This window comes from Engraulis encrasicolus, chromosome 2, assembly GCF_034702125.1.
Source record: "Engraulis encrasicolus isolate BLACKSEA-1 chromosome 2, IST_EnEncr_1.0, whole genome shotgun sequence".
Taxonomy (NCBI): Eukaryota; Metazoa; Chordata; class Actinopteri; order Clupeiformes; family Engraulidae; genus Engraulis; species Engraulis encrasicolus.
Window position 1 is genome coordinate 37,607,341 of NC_085858.1, and position 5,647 is coordinate 37,612,987.

Below are 5,647 nucleotides of genomic sequence, written 5' to 3' on the forward strand. Positions count from 1 at the left end.
GAACTGACAAAAGGAACAAGTGATTCAATTTTGGTGTCGATCCGGATGCGGGGCACTTGTCCCAGGCCCAAGGAGAGAGGGGGCCCAGAATTGGTTCATTACATTGTATATTTTGGGTTTGGGGCCCTTTCAGATGTCTTTGTTCCGGGCCCAGCCAAAGCTGTCAGCGGCCCTGGTATCCGGTGTCATCCGCATCACTATAGCTAAAATACCCCTCATTGCTCCAGTGACTGTGCCCTGTAATCTCTTTGTTACATGTGTTAAAATTGTTTGCTTGTTGTGTCATTTTATAGGCTACTGTACCTAAGGTGAATTATTAGACAAGATGTCCTAATTTGCTGATTTGTACTATGAAGCTGGAGGTATGGCATATTTTTGAAGTATATATATTTTATAGGCTTGATAGATCTTTAATGGTCAGAGTAGTGGGAGAGAGGACAGGAAATGAGCGGAGGAAGTGAAAGCAAAGGTCCGGGAATTGAGCCAAGCTGGACTTGAACCTGGTTCACCATGAGCATGCAACCTATGGATAGATGCTTTAGCGAGCTGCATCACAGCTAACAGTACAATCAGCATATTTGATATTGATATCTGTAAGAGGTGTAATGCGCTCAACTCAACCAAAGTAAAAACCAACTGGATGCTCATTCCTTAGAATTATACAAAATGAAGAGATCAGGACAGCACTCCAAGTTGTGTTTGCCCAACATTGAAGAAGGTTAAGACTGAAACGTCTGACGGGCAGTTTAAGTACACAACTTGGAGTGTTGTCCTATTCTCTTTATATTATTGATATCTGTAGCCTCACACTCGTAAGGGGGAGGTCTTGTTCTGTGTGACTTTTTCTGAGCGTTGCGCTCGGTGCGTAATTCCAAGAACAGTATGGCGAAAAAGGAAGTAAGGAGTCGCACATAAGAGCTGAATGCGAAATCAAAACTGTACTAAACAAACCCTAATAAAGTAAATAAAACCGACAGACAAGCGACAAACGTTTCGGGTCTGACCACCACAATAAAAAAAATAAAATCACCATGGAAACATGGTCAGCATTGTTTAGCAGATGCAATGGTGGATGTTGTTTGGTAGGCCACAAAATGGAAAGTGGGATGAAACTGGTTGGCCAGATTTTCCTCACATGACATGAAAGAGGATGAACTTCACCCATGAGATTATCTCTCTCTCTCTCTCTCTATCTCTCTCTGTCTCTCTGTCTCTCTCCCTCTGTCTGTCTCTCTCTGTCTGTCTGTCTGTCTCTCTCTCTCTCTCTCTCTCTCTCTCTGTCTGTCTGTCTGTCTCTCTCTCTCTCTCTCTCTCTCTCTCTCTCTGTCTCTCCCAAACTGCATGCATGCACACACACAGCTGACACTAACTCCATCTCTCACACACATAGACAAACAGACACTCATAGACAAAAGTTGGCAACCATGCGGGAATAGCTGTTGAGAATGTGTGTGTGTGTGTGTGTGTGTGTGTGTGTGTGTGTGTGTGTGTGTGTGTGTGTGTGTGTGTGTGTGTGTGTGTGTGTGTGTGTGTGTGTATACTGTATATATACATGTATACTGTATACACACACATAAAACATACTATACTGTATAAATATGTGTCACAGGTCTGATGGTAAAACACTGGCAGGCAAGATGACCAGATAAGATGAGATGAGATGGCATAAGTGGAGGTCAAAGGTCACAGAGTGTAGCTAAAATAGTAATAGTAAAAAAAAGCTACTTTTTTATTCAAAGGGATTTAACCTGACACATCACGGTGAAAAATTAGGAGCCAAAAACATTTTTATTTGTCTGTGTAGATCAGGTCAGACATTTGGGTGTGCAACCTTTAAAGTCGGTTGCGCACCAGAACGATTCCCCCAGACTTCCGGCAGTTGTTTGTATGCTCCTTTTGGTCTTGATCAGGCACAGTTTTCTTCCCGAACACACCAGGTCGACTTGAACCGGTGCGGACACTCCCCCGGGATGGCATCGGAGGGATTTTGTTATAGTCTAACTTCCGCGTTTGAGAGTTCATGTTTTCGCGAAATCAATTCTCTACTTTTCACGAATAGCCTTGAAAGGCACAGTAGATGCATTACTAATGACTCTAAATAGGCTGCAGCCTACAATGGCTAGGCAAAGTCCCCCTCCCATTCGTAATGTATCCATCAAGACGAAGTTCTGGGGCAAAGAGGTCAGTTGCCCCAGTGCCTAGGGAAATGGGGGCCCTAGATTTGGGTCCTCAATACATTGCATGTATCGGATTAGGACGCCCTTCAGATGAATTTGTCCTGGGCCCGGCAAAAGCTGTCAGCGGCCCTGACTCCAGCACTATTCCATACACACATCATGGACATTAAGAAATTATAAGTGGCGCAACGCCTATGCTTCCACAGATCAGCCGCCACCCAGCTAGAACTCCTCCAGTAACATCAGCAAGGAAGGAAGGAACCTGTCGGCAGGCCACATGAATTGCATGCACGTCCATATGTTTCCCCTACAGACTTATATTTCCCCTTGCATCTGGTACTGCCCTGCTGTGTGTGTGTGTGTATGTGTGTGTGTGTGTGTGTGTGTGTGTGTGTGTGTGTGTGTGTGTGTGTGTGTGTGTGTGTGTGTGTGTGTGTGTGTGTGTGTGTGTGTGTGTGTGTGTGTGTGTGTGTGTGTGTGTGTGTGTGTGTTTGAGAGATATAGAGTGTGCGTGTGTGTTTGTGTTTGAGTTTGAGAGAGATATAGAGAGAGTTTGTATGTGTGTGTGTGTGTGTGTGTGTGTGTGTTTGAGTTTGAGAAAGATATACAGGTGTATATTATATATATTATAGAGAGAGAGAGAGAGTGTGTGTGCGTGTGTGTGTGTGTGTGAGAGAGAGAGAGAGTGTCTTTGTGCGTGTGCGTGTGTATTTGTGTGGGTGTACATGAAGCTCAGTAGGGCGTCAGACTGAAGAGACAGCTGGAAGTGAACAAAATATTATCTTTGGAAATAAGTCCTTACATGCAGAGGCCCTGGGAAAGATGTCTGTTGGCCCTTGGATTTCAAACCAGCAGAATTTGACCTTTCAGCAAACGCAGATGGGCTCCCCTGCTGTCCTCTGCTTTGCCTGAAGTTTCGTCTTTAAATGATTTATATAAAACAAGTTATATAATGCAACTCCCATAAAACAGCACAAACTAGGTTGATTCCTCTCGGACTGTTTTGTGTTTGGTTTTTTTTTACTGTCAAAGCACTTAAAGGTGCACTGTGTAATATTTTTAGCAGTTTATTTCCAGAATTCATGCTGCCCATTCACATATGTTACCTTTTTCATGAATACTTACCACCACCATCAAATTCTAAGTAGGCCTATTCATTATGACTGGGAGGGGGATCTTCTCCATTGATCGCCATTTGGAATTTCCAGAAATAGTCATTGCAACTGCAAAACATATGTTACTTTGGTCATATTGGTAAATATTAGTTCATTATTTAGTAAATATTCACGAAAAGATCAAATTTGGCAGTAGACAGCACAGTTTCAATCAGCAGCATAGCTGCAATACCTACTCTGGCCACCATCCTACACAGTGCACCTTTAAGAGCAACCTGAATAAACCAGTAGACCTATGCGTTGCACTATATCTGTAAAAATATTTGTTGATTCATTGATCTGAGCTGTAATATTTGTGGAGTTGTTGCCACTTGTTGTTCCCACATAAATTATGATAATTAATGGCAACTTTCTCCCTCATCATTTCCAGATATCTGACCACAGTGTGTGATAGGCTACGTAGTGAGGCATACAGTACAGTAACTGAACAGACTCGACCCCTCCCTCGGCCAACTGTTGGCCAATCATAAAGCAGACCCAGCTGCCAGTCAAACCCACTCAAGGGTGTGAACTGCAGTTGTAGTTTCAAAAAAGTCTTGTCAGACAGGCAACAACGTTTTTGGACCAAAACCAAGTCTTTTTGTCTGTTTTTGTATGGACAATTCCCTGTTTTAAATTCCTGCTTTGTGGAATGGATTAGCCCAGTGGTTCCCAAACTTTACCATGACAGGCCCCCCATATACCGGTAGATTCCAGTCAAGGCCCCCCTTACATGGGTCGCGTCATTTTTTGTGCTATACTTTTCCTGCCATCCTGCTGCGGCCATCCCTATAGCACACCTTCATGGCCCCCCAGGGGTCACCGGCCCCCACTTTGAAAACCACTGGATTAGTCTGAGACAGTATGTCTTTGGTGCAATTGTAATGTGCATGGAATTTTCCATTCAAGAGATAAAATTGGTTTTCTTTTACTTTCCCTCCAGCAGATCAGCAAATGGGGATGGGCCCCAGATGTCAGGCATGTCATGCACTTCAGAAGTTGTTTCATGCACCAAAGTAGGCTACTGTGTCACCACCTATATAGGCCTATGTCAAACTGGATGCCCATAGGCTAAGCCTGCTAAGTGCATATATTTTATTTCATTGCAAATCTATGGTTTCATTAGATCCCCTTATTTGCTGCCAACGAGGCTATACAGTCCACTGAATACATTTTACATTTCAAACTGTGCCTAGTGATCATGCTTGTACTTGATAAATGTGAAGACTTTCTCCCCTGGCTTTTTGCAATTCTAAGAATATTAAGACTCTTTAAACAAAGGCTATTTTTAAAATTCTGCACGATATCCTACAATGTATTCAAATCAGGTGCACTATAATTACTTGACACCCATTTTTTTTAAATGTGTAAAACATGGGGTCTTCGAGAGAAATATCTTTCCTGCTCATGAAGAGAAGACAATGGCCATCCCTGAAATAGCCTATAGCCCAGATTTCGCTATGCCAAGCCTATTCCAACTGCGTGAACACCACTGAGTTTCACTTGTAGGAAGACATGCTTCTGTTCTGAAGTGGTTGAATTGGTTATTCATTAATTGAGTCTTTTAGAAAACCACCAACGTTCCGCCTGTAATAGCTGCACAATACCGTCCCATCGGTCATCGTAGAAACATGACATGCGCACAAAGGCAACCGAATCCCCGACAATATGGTCGCGCGCTTGCTCCATTGCATAGCTACACGAAAGGGAGCAGCGCAGGCCCACGCGCTGCTGCGAGGGGCATGTGCGTGCTCCGCTGATCTCCATCACAATGGCAGCGCACGGAAGAAAAACGAGGCGACATAGTACTGCGCCCCAGAGTAACATTTGGAGAGTAGAAAGTCTCCCTCCACAAGGTCGAAGGGCATGTCGTTTCTTTAGGACGCACCTGGCTGGCGTAGGCTGCCGTGCAGATGGACCGGGCGGTGGTGAGATGTGGCCCTCAGAAGAGTTTCATAGGGCATGTTCTTGAGGTAGCATTTTTGCCTCATATGAAATGACCAATGATAAAAAAAACCCCAATAGGCTAATAATATGAAATTGAGATATACAGTAGGACTAAATCTAATCAAGGCTAACAATGTTTTTACATTTTGTATTAAATGATCATGATGATTGAGCGAAATATAGGCCACATACTGTATGTTTAAGTAGAGTAGAGTTGCTATTTTTTTAATCCAAGGTGTCCAGCCACATACATGCACAAATACAAAAAGTACTATAACCATACATATTACAACATATTAAACACGCACTCGACCTATATGCAGCCAGATGAGCTTTCATTTACTGTCAGATTGACAGAATACTGGTAAT